At 35.4% G+C, this 22,171-nt stretch overlaps 1 long non-coding RNA gene across 1 annotated transcript; it reads left to right on the top strand.

The window, feature by feature from the left end:
- The first annotated feature begins 6,094 nt into the window (after positions 1 to 6,094).
- Positions 6,095 to 21,389, top strand: LOC116657975. The gene is made up of 3 exons (XR_004313178.1): positions 6,095 to 6,435; positions 20,442 to 20,594; positions 21,001 to 21,389. It is a non-coding gene; the product is annotated as an uncharacterized LOC116657975 (long non-coding RNA).
- The last annotated feature ends 782 nt before the right edge of the window (positions 21,390 to 22,171 follow it).

Genomic DNA, 22,171 nt, shown 5'->3' with positions numbered 1-22,171 from the left:
AAAAATGAAATAATTTGCTCAGTATTAAATATTGTGGTCCTAGAGAATTCTTTATGTTTCTTGGAATTTGGGGACCCTGTTGGACACATAGTTTCAGACAACGGCAGGCTGTCTGAACAAATCACAACATCTTCATTTACATTGACGAAAGTGAAATTGCCATCAGTTTAATTATAGTCAAGAGAATTAGAATAAAAAGAAAGGGAGACAAGATGAAGAAAGGAAGGAAGGAGGAAGGGAAGAGAGGGAAGAAGGAAGCCAGCGGCTTCTGGACAACAGGGAAAGTTCATAAACTTTACCTTGCACCTTTCCTTCTCTCTTCCTTCCCATCTCGTTAGGTTTGTCTCTCATTGTTTATCACTTGAACGATTGTAATGGCATATGTATGAGTTTTTTCACTCTGTTTCCTCCAGCTTCAATCTATTTCACAGGCCATTGCTAGTCATCTAAGCACAATTATGATCATATTAAGTCCCCCACTCACAAACTTCCAAAGGTTTTCTGTTTTCCACGAAATTAGGGGAAAAAAATCTCACTTGGGAATCAAACATCCTTCACAGTATAATGACTACCTACTTTTCCAGCTGCTTTTCAATTCTTCTACCACTTGATATCGCATGTTTCAAGCAAACTTAAACCTGTTCATTTTTCCTGAGTATGCCTGGGCTTTCAAGTCACTCATGTATACATACACACGTCGAATTTTGGCATCCATCTTTCTCAGTGCCTGGGATGACGTTTTCTCATCCTTCTGCCATGTCTTTTGCCTTTTGTTCCTTGGACTTTGTAGTCAGTTCTGAGTCTCAGTGCACAGAAGTGATGAGAGATGTCTCATGAGTAGACATAGAACAGGGAACTCTGTCTTCCTGGTAATCTTGGCTCTGTTTTCTCTGTTAGGCCTACTCTTCTAATAATTAGAAATCTATCATTTTTATTCTTTGAGAGTGTAGTCATCTTCTTCAAGTAACAGTATTTCAGGTTTTTTGGCTTTGGGGAACTAATTTCCCCTTACTGTCAGTTCATGGGATGATAAGACAAGGAGGCGTGTAATGTGGAATACATTGAGCTGACATATATAGCAGGGAGAAGTGATGGTCACTCTATTCTAGGCTGGAAAGTCTGCAATTTTGGTTATGTGGTAGCAAAACTTCTGTTGAGTGGTAATGTCTTATAGTGGAACACAGAAAATATGACAACCAAAGTTAGAGTTTAGGGACATAGTAGAAAATTTTGGAGGCTCCTTCTCTCTGTGAGAAAGCAAAAATGTATGGCTTAGAACTTAAAAATAGTGATCCTTGGATGATGGGAAAATTAAAATATGAGTCCTAGGCTATAGTTAATTTCAACAAAGGGAGAAAGATGAACGGGAAAGTGTGAAATTGTGCTGGGACCTGGAGAAAGCCTCCCCAGATTTCCCTACTGCTTATTGTTTCCCCTTCCAGTCAATGGAAACCATTGGCACCATTGTAAAGAGCCATAGTAGAAATGTAGCCTGGCGTAAAGGGGCAGATTGATTGCCACCACGCTGCGTACTGTGTTTGTGCATTGCTCTCAGGCCAGGGACAAGCGAGAAGCACTGAGACCTTAGACACTGAGACCCTCACACTGCTGGGATCTAGATTCCAGGCTTATGATAATGCAAGATCTCTGGCTCAGTTACTAGTTTATGGAATTGGATGAATGCAAATAGAAAACCCACAAACACTTGGAAAATTGTGTTTCTGAGAAACCCCACTTCGATTTTCCTTTCCAGTGTTATCTCCATAGCCAAACTCTATGCGTTTTGGGTGTGGCTGGCTCAGTATTTGGTCTCCAGTTCAGATGCCTGATTGACTCAGATCTGGTCAATTAAATTTCCACATAGCCTAGAACACAGGGATTGCCTCATAGATGGACAGATGACCTAAAGTGGCCAATAATATGAGAGGTAAAAATTCTTTATCTGTTGTGGTCTAGAAGAACTTATTAGAAGTTCTTAACTGGAAGAACTTAAGTTTAGAGTTTTTGAAAGCCGCTCAAAACTTTTTGCTTGAAATCAATACAGGAAAGTAGATCTGAGAGATTGGGGAATGGAAAATGCCTAAGAACTGAACATATTGTTTAAACTTATGAAGTATCTATATGTAAAGACAATTCTGTTCATAAACTTTTCTGTTCTGTGAGGGAATATATTTCCTTTTTCACTTGTGTCGATTTGGGATTCAGTCTCCAATAATAGAAATTCAGTAATTACCACATAAACAGAATTGAATTAAGTTAAATTGAATTGAGATTGTTTCCATTGCCACAATTTAGAAGATTAAAACGATTCATCCATCTGATTAAAGATATACCTAACAAAAATTAACTACAGGGTGGATTCTACTTTGGGACGATAGTATTCCTTTGAGGTAATCTTTTCAATTCCCACTGTAATGCTTAAGAAGCACCAAAACTTGTGAACTCAAAATGACACTGAAAATTAGCGCCAAATATTATTCTAGTGCCAGAATCTGGGAGGAATTTCCACTAACAGCAGAGCTAATAGAACAGAACTGAAAAAAACACCCATCATGATGCACTGCAGGATGAAAACAAGCCTCATGATCTGAAAGTGAATGAAAATATTTATCACTCGCTATTTATTCCCTATTTCCAAACAAGTAGGCTCTAAACAAATTTGAAAACTCAGAGGCACCTTGTACTGCCCGGTGCCTCTGTTCCTCTCTTCCCTTAACCCTCAACCCCACACACCCCTGGTAGTGCTGTTAGCGTGTTCTCTGTGAGTAAACTTTCTCCAGGTGGGAAGTAAGATAGAATACCAAGGGTCTATTGTCAGCCTGAGTTTTAGGAAGCAAGTTGAGAGAAACTCTCATCTCAGGACACCATAACTTCACAAGCTACATGCCTAGCAAGGCCAGATTTGGGATAGGAGTTGTATGTTTCTGTTTAACTTCCAGTTTTAGACCTAAAAATACTAAACATGTGCACAGAGAATGAAGGGAGACTGAAGATTCCATACTTTATTGACTAATACATTTAAGTGTATGTAGATTTGATATTTCCTGAGGATTGGGCTCATTTCATTAATGAGATTTCTCCTAGTTTTAGAGTAAGTAAAAAAGAAGTAATACACTATGACAAAAATGAGGCATGACCAACTGGAAGACTCAGAGAAGGAATAAACCTCACAAAAGGAAATGACACAAGAAATGTAGGAATATCTTTTTTTTTTTTTTTTTTAATGATTTGCCATTCTCAGTATACAACAAGAATCTGTGGTTCTTTGATATGGAAAGAGAAAACTAAAGGAAAATCTGTCAGAGACTATAAACAACTTGATGATATAAAAAAGTTCACTGAAACTAGGTAGGATTACATGAAAATTAAAAATTTATTGACTAGCAATATGAAAGTATTGTTGGAAGCTTTAAAGAATAGGATTTCAGCTTTTTCAAGTTTTGACTGACCTTACAGTCTTTGACATCAGATTTTTCTAATTTTTTTTTCTTTTTAGTGCAGAGTTGTGGAATAATGAATCATGGATGAAAAGTAGAAACAGGAGATTGACAAATGTAAGGAGAGGAAGACGGCATCTCTGTTGTACATAAACCAAGTTCTCTAATGGTTGAGAGCGTTAGTTCAATCTTAGTGGGTTATATGTTCCCCTGGGGGGTAAAGACTTCAAAGAAAAGAAAGTGAGAATTTATTTCTGCTATTGTATATGACTTGCTCTTGGGGAAAAAAAACAAAACCCAAAAAACATCAACAACACCAAATTCATAGAATCAAAGGGTGCGATGGTGATTGCCAGAGGCTGAGGGGACAGGAAAATGAGGAGTTACTAATCAGAGGCCATAAAACTTCAGTTAATCAAGACGAATAAGTTCTAGAGACCAGCTGTATACACTGTACCTATAGTCAACAACAGTGTACTGTACATGTAATTTGTTAAGAAAGTAGATCTTATGTTAAGTGTTCTTACCACAATCAGATAACAAGGTAAAAAAAATTTTTTTAAGAGAAAAGTGTTGAGAAAGAAAACAACAAAAGTACCTGGCACAGGAGAGATTTAATGTATAATCGAAGATAACTTTCTTTTGTTACAATTGAGTTTTGTAGATTGAATAACTAAAAATTCAGAATTAATCAATCTCCATCACAAACAAACTTACCAGTAATGAGGCAGGAGAAAAACTTAAAGATTTATTGTTATTAATGAGTTAAAACACAAGAAATTAAGGGAGGGGGTGGTGAAAGTTACAGAAAAAGTTATGATGATGTGCATTAAATTAGTCAAGTGGGATTAAGTCAAAATACTCATTAGAGATTTGTTCTTAAAAGTATTTAAGGCTTAAAAAATATATGCCTGAAAAGCAAACAGATAATGAAAAATAAAATGCTAATAATGATAATCTTGTTCCTAATCCCCCTTCCCAACCTGGAAAGTGAAGAGAGATGGTGACAAGACATGGGACAAGTACAGACAGGTCAGTATTGCCTCAAATTATAGAATTCGTTGTTGACTTTGATAAGTAGATAAATATGTTTAAAATGTTCTTTAAAAATAAAGTATCACTAGTAGAATTTCTAAAAGCTTAAAATATATTTCTCAAAGTGCTAAAGACTTAAAAAGATGGGAAAACAAACAAGCAAGTAAACATTAGCACAAAATGTTAACAACATTAGAATACTGTATTACTGAGTAAAGCAAGCAGGCTGTGAAAATAAAAGTACGGTATGGGCTCACTTGTTAAACTCAAGAAGAAATAACTAAAATGTTAGTGGTGGTTATATTTGGCACAAAATTATAATTTTTTCTATATAATTGTCTTTGTCTTATACATGGGGTACAAAATTACTTTTGTAATCAGAAAATAAGCTTTTCTTTTAAAAAGAGAAGAAACAAATGTAAGCGCCGATGTAGACTATTTCTAGAGGGTGTAGCGGAGAAACAAAGAGTTGAGGAAATTTGAGAACTTGAGTGTTTGAAGCAAGAATTTCGAAGTATATAAAAAGATGTACATATTTGTGGGGCGAGAAAGTGGAGAAGGTTAGCTTATATTTGCAGCTGTGTTTTTCTCAATTTAAAGACTGCTTCTGCGAGCACGATTTCAATGGGCAGAAAAGCATGATTGACCCTAGTGAAATAACGGAGTATATAAAGTCTGCCTTCTGATTGCATCAGTTCCTTTAGTTTTTTGTTCTTATCTCTTATACCTGAGCATTCCATAGCCAAAAGTTCAGTTGGCCTTGTGCAATTAATCCAGCTGCAAAGAAAAATATAGGGCCCTAACCACAGTATAATTTTAAAAAGTGTTGAAATATAAAATCAGGCAAGCAGTTTCAACAAGTATTGGATTTTTCCAGTCTACCTTCTTTTGGAAATGTCATTTGTTGAAATATTAGGAAAAAAATGTCTGCCTTTGCTTCGCCAGTGCCTTGACAAGTGGTTGATAATCAAAACTACAATATCTTCATATTTCTTCCCACAGCAAAGTCTCTTCTACGTGATTCATTTACGAGCATTAACATTGAAGTAACTGATCACGTTTCAACCAGGCCTCACCAGGAGTGATGTCAGTTAATAATGCTCCGTGTCTTAAGTTAGATTAATTTGCATCATCTAGTAGGAGGGGAGACATCCTGGAGAAACTAAAGGTCTCTCATCATGACTGTGCTCTGGCCTAAATCTTATGAGTCACACAGGACAAGCAATTCTTTTTGCCCCTTTTTCCTTTCTTTGTTCATATGACACCAGTGAAGTTTGTGGATTCCTTTTGAAAAGAATTAGTGAAGTCATTCCAAAGATGGACACACAGGGGTCAATGTTGAGGTTTTTAGAGGCTGGCGTAAAATAACCATCACTACTGTCTGTTCCACAGGGCTCCTTCTGACTCTTATCTTAGATGGACTGTTTTAAATCTCTCCCATCCTGTCCACATTGATTTTGATAGATGTTTAATCAACATTCATGTCTTCTAAGTATGAAACCTTGTGCAATCAATCTTTGTAAAATAAAGCAATTACAATATGTTTATTAACTTGTTCATTTAATCTTTCCACAAACTTTTATTTCGTACTAAGTTTGGTCAGACATTTGCTAAGAAATGAGGATATAAACATGAATAACACAAATTTCTACCCTGATGGAGTTTATGATCCAGTGGGGTATGATTTCAGAAATCTTTATATTCCACCATTCATGATTCTATTAGCTCTTCTACAAGTAAGTTGGAGGGTGTGGAGGGAGAGGTGGGAAAGGCAGGTGAGATACCTACCGGAATTTGCCATGGATGTCATCTCTTCCTGTCGGTCCTTTCCTTAGCATCTCTGTGAATTAGAAGAGCAAGGTCTGGCCAAAAGGGAGCTCCGTCTGCCTCCAGGGGTCAGTCTCTCCTTGAAAATCCTTCCCCGAATCGCCTGAAGCCACTTCTGAGGATCGCAGACTTTCAGGTAAGAAGAAGTCTTCAAGAATTTTTCTTGTATAGAGAAACCAGTTCTACGTTTTCTTTCAAACATGAACTGAATCTCAAGCAAGTTTTTCCCTTTGATTGAGATGGAAGGACTTGTGAGGGTGCTGTATGTTTACATGCACTTTCATATGTCTTTGAAACCTAGACAAAGATTTTTGCCTTAGGCCACTAAGGGAGTGAATATCACAAAAGGGATTAGCATGCTGTGCTTCATAGCATCAAATCTTGGATTGAGGTATTAGATCATACTTTTAATTCAAAAAAGCTTCACATATGTCCAATGCAAGGCAGAATCATGAAGGCACATGACTGAAAAGAGAAAAAAGATTGGCTTTAATTTGAAGTGAATCTACTATGATGGTTTATTTGAAAGACAACACAAACTTGTGCATTCAGGATGCTAACATTCTAGCCCCACTAAGAGGCCGCCCCATAACCACAGGTACGTGCTATTTAAGATCTGCCTGCTTATTAGGAACCCCTCCTTCATTCTACCCTGTCCCAAAAACTCACTTAGCAATTAACAAAATGAAAGCATTCTCTTTCTGGAATTTTGACTTTCAGGTGGGGAATTTAATTTGCAAAACTGCCTGCAACTAATTAAAATGAGTAGTCACTGTTGGTTTCAAATGGATTATCTCTGAGAAAAATCACACTTCAGATTGTCAAAAGAGGGTTTATATCCTGATTTTGAAAAAGCATCTCCTTCCATTGTAAATGCTTTCTCTGTTCAGCCGACTGATGCTCATTCAAATTAATGGAATCTGAAACCTGAAGCCACACACTGAAGCTGATTGATAATCCAAGGTTAGTTTCATACATAGATGCTTTACATCAGAGTATTTTTGAAAGAGTTCTTAGTCCTTTTTCCTTTCTCTTCTCATTTCTTTTGCTTCTGACAGCTATTTCTGTTGCGGAATATACAACCAAAGAAGTGATGTTGTAGATTTAGTGACTAAATTTAAAATACTTTTTAGCTCACCAGATATTTATTTGTATTGAGCATTTTCACCAAGACTCTTCACAGTTAATTTCATGTATATAATCCAGTAACAATCGTGTCATAATTGGAGGAGGTATAGCTATAATGCTGCCAACTTTAAAGCAAAATTCTACATGTCTGAATACTTGAACATTTTTTTGTTGTTGTTTAAGCAACCTAACTTTTTCAAGTTTAATCAAAAATTCAAATTTCAACTCATTTGAATACTAATATGGACTTCATTTTCTTACATTGATCAACTTGAATTAATTTGGTTAGTCTAATTATAATAAAATAGGTCTACTAACATTTATCATCTTTAGAGAGTTGATAACAGGAAGTGTTCACAATGTGCCTGTTTCTATACCCAGTACTCCAATTTTTCTTTTTTAAGTAAATCAGTTTAGTATTTGTATGAACTAAAGGGTCAAGAAATACTAAACATTGAAAGAATTTTATGTTTTAAATATAAGTCAGTATCATTAAGCTACTGCTCATTAATGTAGAGGTAATACAAACAAAAAATTGTTTTCATGAATTTGAATATGGATAAATGATACAAAATTAAATGAATTTCAACAATACAAGAAAATAGGCAGCTCATTATATTTTGATGCCTTATCACTGTGAGTAGGTTCAGAAAGGATTTTCTGATTTACTTCTTCCTTCAGGAATATTAGTTTACACTATATGAACAAATGTATCACCTTTACACAAGTTTTGAATTTATGAAGAGATTTGAATGCTTGGAACCATAGAAAAGAGATGTCACTGCTTAATTTTCTTAAATTATCAGAAACTTAATTTACAATCACAAATGACCAGTGATATTAAACAAAACTACGTAATATTATGATGTTTAAAAATATCACTCTAAAGTGGAAGTAAAATATAAATATATTTGTACTTATATATTTTCTTGCATACATGTTTTTCGTTACACTTTGCTGGTTTGGAGCTGGTTAGGAACTGTCTTTTAAGAGAGCTATCTAGAAATTAAAAATAGTACTAATAACATTTTGGAAACATTTGTTATGATTCATCTCTTTAGATCATGCTCCAACAAGTATACAGTTTAAAAGAAACATAAATGTGCATCATTTAGGAGTATGCCCAAAGAATACTGTGCTAAAAAACACAGAGCATTCAGCGAGAATGGGTGATTACAAAATGCATGATAGTAATAGGTATTGAAAAGAAATGTGAAAAAATCAGGAAGATATTTAAAGTTCAAACCCATTTTGAGCACACAGAAAGGGTCCTGTACACCAATACTTAAATTTTGTTTTCTGGCAATGTGTTGCTCCCATAAATAACATTGATAGTTGACTTAGCTAATTTATGGGTTAACCCAGGTCATTCTCATTAATTTACCAAAAGCTTTAAAGCCATTAGCCGTGCTTGCCTTTGATCATTTCTAAGTTTGCCCCAGGATTCTTTTCTGAAAACTGTTAGTTTACCTCTCCCATTTTTTATGATATAATCCTCAATCTTTCACTCATGTTGTATGTTCTTTAGGTGTTGATCTGCGCCCCACTAAATCACTTCAGTTTTCCTTAATGGGTCAGGATTAAGAGTTTCCAACTTGAACACACACTTAGGTGCTTTTTCATGTACATTCCCTACTGCCTTCTATGCCAAGGGCAATGTGGAGCAAATGACAGCCTTAAAAATTCATATTTTTTATTTCTTTGGAAATCACTACTAGAAAAAAAGGCGGTGGGGGGGAATGACAACTGCTTGGGGCATAACCTGTACGAAGAAGCAAAATACTCACATCTGCCTCATAAAAAAAAATCCCACAGATTTTGCTATCAGGTGGAGAAAGTTGGGCTAACTTTTTTTGCCAGAGGTTTACCGAAAAAAAAAAAAAAAAAAAAAAAAAAAAAAAAAAAAAGAAGATTTACATCTTGGAATGTGTTCCTGACTCAGAGGAGGGCACTGTCCATGATTTCACTGGGCAACACAAAACAAGCACTACCGTCGGGTCGAGGGGCGGGAATCACACTGACTTCCCACATGCTGTGTCTGATGACATCTGTTCTGTTTGCTACATCTCAGCTCCTGAAGAATGACAAGTTCAACACAAAATCTCTAACCGGATACCCAGACATATATTGTAATCTTTCAACAGTCTCTGCGACCATAATCATGGATGAAAACAGTCAGAAGGGTGGGATAATAGTATAGAATGGGCATGGATATTTGAGTCAAGAGAGATCTGTGTTCAGATTTCGGTTCTTCCATTTAACCTCTTTCTGCCTCAGTTCATCTATGAAAAGGGATAGTGATACCTATTCTGTGTGTTGAGATGAGTTATTGGAAATAATGTATACATTGTGCCTAACACAATTCCTAGTACTCAGGGAATATGCATTTATTTCCATAACCCCTTGTACCATGATCAACAACTCCAACGTTGGGCTGAAAGGGAAGTTTAAAAAGGCAAATGGAAATGTCCTTTAATATTTCTGATCATGACAGGCCATTGACACTCTGAAGGATACACTTAAAGACACAGATAACAAGAGGTCATACTATATCTGGTTATCTTGTATGGATTGATTCTTGTCATGGTTAAGGACCATGGATTCACCCAAGCTAAGTTTTCTGAATGGAAGTATGTTAGGGAAGCCCACATTGGGAATACAGATAGCTTTTCAAAAAGTATTGTTTTCTTTATTGGAGGGTCTTGGCTTCAACTGTATTTACAGAAGGAGATAAGACTCCAGTGGTAGTTTCCCAAAAGAGTATCTTTTCATTTTCTTTTCTCTCTTCATGTGGGTTGGCAATGTTTTCTTCCTAGCTACTAATTTTTCTCTTGGAGTGAAAATAGAATGTTCTAAATAATTTAGGACAACTGAGAGCCTTAAGGGATTTTAGATTTCACTGAGGCTCATATGAAATGACTAATATGTTGAAGTGTTCTAAGTGTTTGGAATTATTCGGGGCAAGGAGGACCACCCCTTTATTGATTGTAGACTGAAGAATATCATGGAGACTTCTACTCTCCTAACGTGAAACCCAGGGATAGTTCAGAGCCTGATACCTGTCAGAACTGAGAGTTAAAGACACCCCATGAAGAGCACATCTTTAACTGTAATGTTTTGACCACCTCTCAACTTGTGTTTTCCTATTATATAGTTTAAAGTAGAAGAAATGGTAACCAAATGTGATAGGATTTTCATATCTTAAGTTGAATTTCTATGACATGATGCCTAAGCTAAGCAAAATATTCCTTATATGATTTGATCAGAGCAGAGTTCTGTGGTACTAATTTTACTAAATTTTGTTCTGGATAATCTGCTTCTATCAGTTTGGTCTATAATTGCCTTAGGTTTTTGTTTGTTTGCTTGTTTGTTTGTTTCTTTCTTTTATACCTTTTTCCTATTGTCGTGTCATCCTTAAACTTTGGGTCATTTTTGTCTCCACATCATTTCACACAAATGTCAAAGCCACATTTCCTCTATTCTGTTAAGATACTTTGAAGTTAAAAAAGAGGATTTTATACAGTTTAATAAATTTCACTCTGTTTATTTTGGCTAATCTTTCTGGAAGATCAAATTTTTAACAAATTTTGATTTAACCATTCAACAATACATGAAAGTATCTTTTGACTCTGAGAAGTCTATAAACCTGATCAAAATGTTTTTCTTACCTTAATTTATATCTGATAAAACTGAAAAGCAAAACAGGATCACACCATAGAAACATCCTTTTGCTTTGACACAACACTGCTTGCACCAGAGAGGCAGAACTCAGCAGTATTATCAGTCATAACTCTATAGCTTAATGGTCAGGAAAAGGGTATTTCTCCATTTTACCAACATGGATGTCATGAGGCTCCACCAGAAATTTCTTTGAAATTATGAGTCATTCTTTGATATGTTTTCTTTTTTTTTTTTTAACATTTTTTATTGATTTATAATCATCTTAACAATGTTTGATATGTTTTCTTAATCTACCTGTCTAGTAAACTTATTAAGCATAGAATTGATGTTGGTTTAGACTTTTTCTCCCCCATTAGTAAGGTCACATTAAATTTTAGTAATCACTGTTTTTTTTAGATACTCACATTATTTATTCAAAGTTTCACTTGAGTTTTTTCTAGTAAGAAACTGTGAAATTACTCGATTCTAAGGAGATCTAATATCTGAGGCAAAGATAATATGATTCACATCTCTATTTCCTAAGATATAAATGTTTACCTCTTCTTGTGTATTAGAAAAACCTATATAGAGTTTTTTAAAATGCTGAAACCTGAGCCCTTCCCCAAGAGATTCTGGTTGAATAGTTTGTGATGAACTAAGTTACCTGTAGTTTTTTCGAAAATTATACAGGTGGAGACCTTCACTTCTGAGAGTAATGCAATAGGTTATGGTAGGCTAGTGGTACCACTACCTTAAATAGAAAAATACAGATAATTTATTAAAAATTTATTTTTTGAATATATTAACTTGCTCTGGAAGCACTGAGATAAGTAAAATTCTAGGTAAAGAGAACAATATTAAGTCTTTCAGGACTAAGGACACAGATTAATGCCAGCCTCTCAATCCAAAAATGTGGTTCAGACCTAAAGAGTAGGGGAAAATCAGAAGTAAACTGAGTTCTACTAAACTAAACCCAGCCATACCCCAACTTAATTTTTGAGTGTGTTATGGTGATTAGACCTTTACCCTCTCTGCCTAACAAACTCTCTTTGGTTGAGAATAACATCATCTAAAGTCTATATTGGTCTTTAGTTCAAAATGCTTAGCATAATAAAAAAATGTAGACACACTAAGAGGGAAGACAATCTGATCAATAACTGAAAGAAAGTCAAATACTGGAAGCTGGTTCACATGACCTAGATATTCAGGTTAGAGGAAATGGAGGAAAATACAGAAAAAATATGTGAAAACATGAAAGTTTCCAATAGAGAAAGTATCTGAAAGCAAAAATAATAAACTGGACATCCTCAAACTGAAAACTACAAGATCTAGAGTTAAAACTCAGGGTATTAATTGATTAAAACTCAGAAATTAAAGCAGTTCAGACAGAGCAGAACACAATACTAGCGTGTATAGCGATCTATAATGTGAAGAACCAATTCAGCTGAGTGATTTTATCTTACTTAGAAGGTCACAAGCTAGCCTACTAGTCTTTCATGAATTCTAGCAGAAGGCAGAAGATCCTTGAGTCAGAGACAAAGAATTTTATTACTCAGAGCCCAATAGACAGCATGAACTTCATTTTTGTACAAGTTCCTGACTCTCACCAAGTCCACAAAGTAATGCAGGGGGGCGTGTGTGAAGACCTACACACAACCACACGATGCCACATTGTGTTTCAGGAGACACATGCTGGTCAGAGGGGGTTCACCACCCTTATAGCAAGCAGAAATAAGCTTGCTCTTTGTCCTCAGTCCTCAAGTTTCCTTACTGCAAACACAACCCCGAGAACTGTCCCAGTAAAGTGTAGTCAGGGTCGTCTGTTCTTGGCATATCCAGCAAGTACATGCGGGAATGCTCAGGGCACATGATGGAAATGTAGAAATGAGGGAGAGAATGAAGCATCAGAAAGAGGAAATAAGTAGTGTGGGTAAATATAACTGAATATAGCCTCTATAGAACAATAATTGTAGTATTTTATAAATTTTAAAATATATGTAGAGCTAAAATGCATAACAACAAAAATGTAAAATGTGGAAAGAAGAAAACACTTTAATGTTTCTAAAACTCAAATATTTCTATTTTTTCAGGAAATTAGAGAGTATTTTTTATTACTCTGTTGTTAAGGATACATGGTATACCCTCTGGGGTAAACACTAAAAGAATATATTATTAACAAATTACTAGAGGCCACTGAAAATTTGAATGGTTTGTTACAGAGTACAGTAAGCCCTAGCATACAGATATATGTGAGAAAAGTGTGGACTGTGTCATTAATTAGAAAAGTGTCTTAGTGTAAAATAAATGGAGCAATTATTGTGTAATTATTATTAATACAGAAGTGGAAGAATGAGTGTCTGATGCAGGACAAGGATTATAAAGAAATTACAGGACAGACTTGAATGACATCTTGTCAATAGGAAATTACATACAATTCTATGTGTAAAATATAGTTTAAGAAGAAATTGAGAATAAACTCTTTATTTTTATAATTATTGTCAAGGAAGAATAAAATACAATCGAGCCAGCTATGGAACACAGGAGAAAGAGCCAGTCTGATGTGATTAAGCAACTTTGACTGGGTTTTATAGTCATGGAATCAAAAGGTTGATGGGCACCTGGAAAGCCATTTAAGTTCCAAAGTTAACCCTGAAACTTTCTCCTCTGATTCTACTTAAATTGTACACACCTATTTAGAAGAAGGAGAATGTCTTTCCATGTGGTTCAGGAGATAATCTTCCATCCCCCATATTTCCTATCAATTCAACATACATTATGCCTCCACCAGAACTTATCAAATTGTATTGTACTGTCTGTTGACATTATACCTCTGTAGGGAGGGTCTAAGTTTATTGAGAACCAGGAGAGGGTCTGCGTCCATGTTGTTTGCTGTAGACCCCCAGTGGTTGACACAGATATGGTACACAGTGCGTGCTCAGGTATATTTTGAGGCCTTTTGATAGCCAGTTAGTTAACAGAGGTATCAGTTTGGATCCAATCAAAACAGAGAAAACACACAGTCATTAGACTAAGAAAGTTTAATATTAAGAATTATTAACTATAACAGGGGATCGGAGCAACAAGGGATTGGTATGTAATAATGGAAGAAAACTTGAGAGACTATAAAAGTATGCGGCAGCTCTAAGGAACAGCCACTACCCTTCATGCTGAGATAGACTGCCCAAGGAAGATGCCCTGACTCCTCTTCAGGGCTTCATTCCAAACCTTGTTGGAGACAGCACGGCCATGCCCGCTGATGACAGGCAAGTCATTGTGACGCCACGCTGGAGGAACTTGCAGGAAATGCCGTCTCTGGGGTGCTGGGGAAAGCTGTTCACAGGGAGATGTCTCACCTGAGGCACTCCTCACTACAAAACCCTCCAAGGTGAGGAGGGAATGCCAAGGGCAGCTGCTGGCTGCTGGTTCACATGCACAGCAGGAGCCAGACACTGGAGCAGCTGGGAATGCTGCACGAGCCTGGTGCTGCAGAAACCAAGCATGCTGTAGGAGCCTGTGAATGAGCAAATCAGAACTGGAAAGCGAAACCTGTACTTCCTGCATCGACTTTCCAGCACCCTGTTTGACAAAGCTTCAGAGCCAGATGACAATGGATAAAAGTATTTTAAGGGCCCAGATTCAGTCTTACAGAGCAGTCCAAAGGGGTGAATTTGGGCCTGAAAGGTATTTAGCTGATAAACTACTGATTAAGCAGTCACACACGTTACTATCATTATGGGACACACTTTGCCTGCCAATCAAAAGGTAATTGTGCTGGTACTGTGAAGTAAGGCCAAACAGCAAATCAGTTCTTTATGGCATTAAATAATTGTTCACTGACATCACTTATTTCTGGTTCTCTTAACAAAGTTACAACATTTTCACTAAAAAATAATTTAGAACGTTCATTACTCTCAAGTCCTTCACATTTTCTCTCATTGCTTCATAGTCATTAGAGATTATTCCTATATCCTTTCTGGTAGGGGTTCCAGCCAATTAGTGGTTACCGAGCAGACCTTGTCAGGATTCACACCATGGCACATAACAAAATGTTTTAGAAAGAGAGCTCAGTTCCATCTAGGTCAACATACAGCTGCTTCAGTGCTGCCCAGCAGGATGTGTCTGCCATCCTAATGCCTGTCTTCAACTCGCGGTTAGTGACAAGTGGTCATTTACTTGCTAAGACAAGCTCCATGCTCTTCTGCACTTCTCCGTCTGGCTTTATCTTCTGGGAGACAGTCTACATATGGTTCATCACAGGTTGGCTCAAGGATGCAGAATTTGGTTTTTGTCTCTCTTCTCTGTGTCTTGTTCCTCTCAAAAAATTAATTTGGCATTTGTTTTAGTTCTCTTCCATTTTATGATTTCTTTTGATTAAGATTTTCTCTAGTCTAGGTAGAAAAATACAGCATACCCATTAGGAAATATAAAAGCATTTGCCTGTTCTTCTAAATCACTTGTTTAGGAAGGAGACATTAAATGTGAAAGGCTTCAGTTTAGACAGTTTTATACATGTATATATTTTCATCCACACACTATTACAAATTCTCAAAATGAAACATGTGGTCTCCCAAAGAACTTTCTCACCAAGGGAAAGCTGATTTTGGCAAAGAGCCTCCTTCATTGACTTTCAGGGAATTTAGGTAGGTTTCTTAAGCAGACCCTGCCCTTCAGATTTAGTGCAAAAAGAGATCAATCTTCATAGATGTTCATTTTGAACGCATTTTTAGATACTTTAAGTGATCTCAAGCCTGTCGCTTTGTATCTTAAAATCTGCCCAATTACCTTGATAATTGGCAAAATGAAACACTAAAACTTACTGCTGATGAAAGACAAGCGACCAATTAAGGTATCAAACGTGGGGCGAAGCAGGCTTATTTTGCACTGCCAGCTCCTGTACATCTGAGACACAATCTATGCTGCTCTGAACACGGGCTTAATTTGCCAAATGTTTTGCACCTTTATGTTAAGACCTGGGAAATATCTATCAATATCTTGGTTTTGCTGCTCACCAGAAATTTCAAGTTATGTGTTTGGGGAAGTACAATAATGTTTTTTTATATATTTAATATGTGTGAGAGGTAAAAGTTTATAAATTACACGATTGCATTTTTACAAGTGTGTTGAATCTTTAAAATTCTTTTTGAGTACTATTAAATGGACTTTCCATTTCTTGATAGTTGTTCTTTTGCTTCAAATTCTAGCCATTCATTAGCAAAGATAAGATCATTTTTTTTCAGTATTCAGAGTCCTGTTGTCCTGAAAACAGCTGCTGTGAGACTGTTTAAAAGTCTTCAACTAGTTAAGAATATATACATTTATATATAAATAGCTGTGTCATTCAAGTCTTTCCACTTATAATTTATATTCTTTGAGCTTCAACCAATGCCCAACTCTCAGCCAGTCCCTGAGGATAATATTTAGTTTGACTCAGAGTGGCCTAACATACTTATTGTCAGGTATATGTTTTGCTAATCAAATTTGCACTTCTAATCTAGAGGACTCAAGGGATGAATTCCTTACCCTCTATTTTACTTAGCTTACAACCCCGTGGGCAAGAACAATTTCCATTATCTGATTTTGTTCGTGAGTAAGCTACAGCAGGAATAGTAAAAAGCAGAAAAGAAAATGCTCTTTTGCTAATGCATTTTAATATAGAGTTATGTTTAAAAGCCCCCCTTAAGAAATCATCATATTATGTGGATATTACCCATGGCATTCACACTTTGTAAAAATTATTTACCCTATAGTTTTAATTTAAATATCTTGAATGTAATTGTTTTCTATTTTTAGCCATGGTTAAGTCAAACACATTTCTTCTTAATTTGTGCATTCTTCACAATCATATGACTTTATTTCCTGATTTGAAAAAAAATATTAAACCATGTAAGATCCATCTATTTTAACTAATCTCATTTTGAGTTCTAATGTTCAAATTGATGTGGTCATGATCTAAAATATTTTAAAAACAATTTCAAGGACATTATTATCTTTTTTGGCAGACACAGATTTCATGTCTACTGAATTTCTGAACAAGTGAAAGATAATATCCATGTAAATCTGTTCCCTTTGCCAATGATAAAGTTAAGTGCTTCTAAGAATCTATCCCTACTCAAAATTTATACAAGAATAACTGATTTTGCCTTTACATTTACTTATTCAATGTCTTTAAATATACCTACACTTTAGTGTATAGGAATATATTAATACTTATACAATCTGGATTTCTACTCTAATTATTTCAGCTCTAGATAATTTATTTTATTTTATTTTTGCCCACATTGCTATGCTTTTATAATAGTTTTTTACAGCTGTTTTTCTTTTCTAATTTTTCATACTTCTCTAATTTTGACTTTTCTCCATTATTTTTTTTTCTTTCTTGGCTCCTTTTTAAGTTCATTGAGTCATGCACTTGTGGGGTCCTCAGCAAATTCGAATACCTCTGCTGACTTGTAGATGTTCATTTTGGCTGTTAAAAAATGCACGCTCTTGCTCTAGGACAGATCATTTTTCTTTGATGACACTAAATAAGATCCAGCCAGACAACTCAGTTTATTTTTTCAGCTGTTCTTTCATAATAATTTTAATAAAAACTGTGAAATGATTCCAGTCCAAGGAGGCGGCTAACCCGGGAAGAGAACAATAGTGTACCAAAAATGCTTTTGTGTGATTTCTCAGATGGGTCCTTCACCAAGAAGGGCTTTCATTTCAGCCAGAAGGACGATGAGAAAGCATGAGCGCTGTGGCTCTGAACTCCCTTTGGATAATACTTCTTGACATATGGAAAATGTTTCCTGAGTTATGAAAACTAGTATCAGGACAGAATTTACTAAAAAGGCTCTGGTCACTGGGGTGGAAGAAGCATTAACACAATCCTTAAGTACAGTCTTTAAATCATAAGTATCCTACTAATGAAAGAAGTATAATTATTTTAAATTTTCTGAGTTTCAAGAGACTGTAGACAAAAGAAAGCTATAATCATATACCTAATCATGTGCAATTTTAAAATTTCTAAAAAATCAAGTACATGCACTGGATAATAAATGTAAATCTCTGTCTTGATATTTTTGTTTCTTTTTAAATGGAAAGAGTTTTAAACTTTGTTTTTATAAATGTAAAGTTTTAATGTGATCATCTCATTAGGTAAAAACCTCTTTCCTATGTTTTCAGATGACGTCAAATGAAAAAATGTAATAACCATTTGAGTTGACATGTGCTGTACACTAGAGTCACTAAAATCAGACTTATTAACAAGATATCAGCTAGTAAATTATTTAAAATTCGTGAGGCTATATGTCAGAAATTCAAGGTAGCTGCCACTAGATAGTTGTCGTGCCTTATTTACTCCCCAAAACTGTTCCTCCAGTCAAGAAATTTGACATGCTGGGAAATAAAACTAAATTCAAATTTATTTTCCAAGTTTTCAAATGCAGGTCTCATCATTCACTAAACTGTCTATAACAAATTTCATGCAGACTTCTTCCAAAATTATTGACAGTTAAATCCAAAGTGACTTAAGAATGACAGGCTCAAATATTGGGATATCTCCAAGATTGTCTTACTGAGGACGGCTTCAAGGAAGTGACAGTGTGGCTAAACCTTTAAATCCTTTTCAAGTATCAGAACTTTTTTTTTTTTTTTTTTTGGTTTTTCTTTCTACTTTTATTTTTCTGGTTAATTTTAATTTAGTTTTCTCTATTTCCTAGTCAGCATCAATATTGAAAGCATTTGCAAACATTAATTAGCAATGTCCAAGTTACTAGCTCTGGGTTTTCTCAGAATAATTCTGGAAATTTTTAGAATTTGTGGAATTTGGAAAAACTCTGTCTCCGACTATGGACAAAGTTCCGCAGGTGGTATAGTTGCCAGTAAAGTCTTCAATGAAAGTCATTTAAGTTACCTAAGAGACCAAAGGAGGAATACCAGCTCAGAAGGAATATTTCACCCTAAAATGTCCCCAAACTTTTCAATTCTTCTCAAATAGAAAGGGCAAGTCTACTCCATGCAATAGCTGGTTATAAACCAGGCAGGTTTTTTATGCGACTGTGGTAGGATTGAAACCCTGACCCCAAACCAAGGCAGCCCAACTCAGGATTTCATTGCTATGCCAACTTTCCATTCATGGTCCCTGAAGTAAAGGCTTAACACTCGATCATATCAATTTTATATTTCTTCTTGTTTAATACCTGTTTTCATCACTTATTTTACACACACACACATATATACATATATTTTTTTACCTCTTCTTCCTTATACTCACATAAAGTATTTCAGCTTTAGTTCAAAGCCTCTTACTTCCTTCTCTCCTATACTTAGATAAGTTTTAAATGTTCCTTTGACATTTGAAGTCTGTCTTCAGATAGATGACTGATAGATAGATGGACAGATAGATAGATGATATTATCTTGTAACTTCTTAATGCTTCTCTCCACACTGCTAATAACTAAGCAAGGTTAGGCTACCTAGGTAAACAGCTTTTTAGCACGGGGTAGTACTTACTGTGATAGCGTGTGCTCTAAGGGGAAGAGCTGAGGATATGGAATAATAAAACTTTGTATTTGATTTCGACACTTGCTTGCTCTGTGACCTTAGTGATGTGATATAATCTATTAGAGATAAGCATTTTCTGTATGTAAGCGAGGATTAGTAGTTTCTGTTCTACATGTCTAACGGGGCCATTAGAACAAGTTAGAGCAGCAGTTTTCACACTAACTAGGGGAAGGATCAGGTATGTATGTATGTTTTTGTTCTGGTACATCGCAGACTACACTTTTGTAAAATACAGTTAATACTAAATACTAAAAAAATTTTTTTTAAAAGAAAGAAAACTTAAAACATACAAAATACAAGTCACTTCTCTTTAATTGATAGATCTAACTGGCATAAAATTGCTCTGTTGATATCCATAAAAGTTTGTAAGCATTTACTCAGTTTTTGTACTTCTTTTATGAGGGTCTAAAAACAAACAGTTACGATTACTCTTTTGTGTTTTAACTATTCAGTATATAATCCATATGGTTATTTTCTTAAACAAGTCTGTGCTTGCCTTTTATTACTAAACAGGGCTTGTTTACTCCACAAATTTTTTATAAACATACACTACATAAAATAGTTTCAACTCCAAAGACTATTAATAGGCTATTAATTTTATCTCTTATGCCAAATGAGTTCTTAAACTTAGCTATCATGCAAGTTATACATATGTAAAAGATTCAAAAAGAAACTAGGAAAATGATAAACGCTATCTGTAAATGAAACTCATAAACAATTAAACGTGTCTAAAATGATAAAGGGAAGATGTTGATTACTCTCCCTAAAATATCAACTTTGTAAACTACCTTTATCTTCTACTTCTAGTTTCCTACAGAAGACTCCACTACACCTGGGTGTTTTCAACTAATATAATGATACGGGATGAAACTGAATCCACTAGTTTTATTTAAGCCTCTGCATCTCAGTGTGAATCTGTAATCTGGATAATCCTTACATGCCAAGAGTTTTGGGGAGCATGTGAGTACCTTGTTACAACGATATAAGCTGCTATGGGAGTGAAGTGAGACATTTTCATGGTGCTAACGGGAATCTAGGCAAAAGAACAATGCTGCTTCCTCAGGAAAATAAGCACGATGTGATAATAATAATATCCTAATGAGAGAATCCACGCCTTCAAGAAATTTTTGAAAAAATAGACATTTGGTAAAATACCACGTGATTTTATGAACCCAAGTGCTTACAACTAAGGTGGGTTAATATCTAGACCTGAGGGAGTGTGCTTGTCTCTATGAGTCTGTTTCGTGCAACCTTTAACCTACATTTATGCAGCTTATACAGTCAACTAAAATAACGCACAAAATAATATATTTAAAACTTGAAATAACTCTTCCAGATTGAGTTTTGGGTTTTTTTTTTCTTTTAGTATTTTAATAGTTTTAAACATGAGGGAGTTGAAGTCCTGAGAGGTCAGGTGCATAGCCTCAAGTCTCCAGCTCTCCGGTGACAGAGCACACTCGTGAGTCCATGTCTGTCTGTTGGAAGTAGCTTCCTTACACACTGTGCCACACTGGGTCCCAGGTACTTATAACACTGTCTTGTATTTATACAGCCAATTTCTTTAAAGTGTTCAGAGAAAATCTCTATCTGCTACTCTCTTTACCCTTTCTGTTAAGATTTCAAGCAGTTTGAGTTTTCTGTGAGGTAAGCAATGGAAACTAAAATTCAGCTTTGGAGAGATAATGATTTAGGTATGTAAAGTGATTTGTTCAAGGTCACAGAGCAGATCAAGAAGACAGGTAGAACGAAAACACATTTTACACTTTTCCTGTTTTATACTTTTTCATTGGCATATCTCTTACTAGTTCTTTTTCTCTCATAGAGGCTAAAATATTGCAAACAAATGAAGAGATTGTTTTTAAAGGATTTGTTATATAGCCTGCTGGGAAAGTTAAAACACATAAAAAGGTCAGGGAAATAAACACTCTTTTATACCATTTAAAAATCAAGGATAGAGATAGGTTTAAATTTATAGTGTTAGAGTATCTCCAGGACCACACACAATCTGCCATGCATTACACATAGCAGATTGTTAATCAACGTGCAGAATAAATTCATACATGAAGGGGTCTAGTAATGAAAAAAGATATTTACATAAAATAAAATAAATTGTCATGTTTAAAAGTACCCACTCATTTGTTTGTGTGCAATACATAGCAGGCAATAAATTACTCTGAACACAAGGCTCATTTCATGCTCTCAATGAGCTTATAGTCATGCCAGAGAGACACACAAGTAAAAAGCCAATTTATTCATAGAATATAAAGTGCTGGGACCTAGGTAAGCACAGGCCGCCTAATGGGAGGCTTGTAAGGTCCTGGAGGAAGCAAAGTCTGGTGGATGTTAGGCATCCCAGAAAGAGGTAAGCTTGTGTAGAGCCCTGAAAGAGAGCATAGGGGTAGTAATTAACGGTGCAGGGGACACAAAGTTTGAGAAATATTTATACCTCACAGAAACAAATGCATTAAGTTTTTTTGCATTTTAATTAACTGAAAGTCTTGAAGAAAATTTTGGGAATTTTAGACTAAAGGAAGCTG

Source organism: Camelus ferus, chromosome 2 (genome assembly GCF_009834535.1).
Source record: "Camelus ferus isolate YT-003-E chromosome 2, BCGSAC_Cfer_1.0, whole genome shotgun sequence".
NCBI lineage: Eukaryota > Metazoa > Chordata > Mammalia > Artiodactyla > Camelidae > Camelus > Camelus ferus.
Note: the sequence above shows the minus strand (reverse complement) of the source record. Positions and strands in the feature narration are given on the sequence as shown.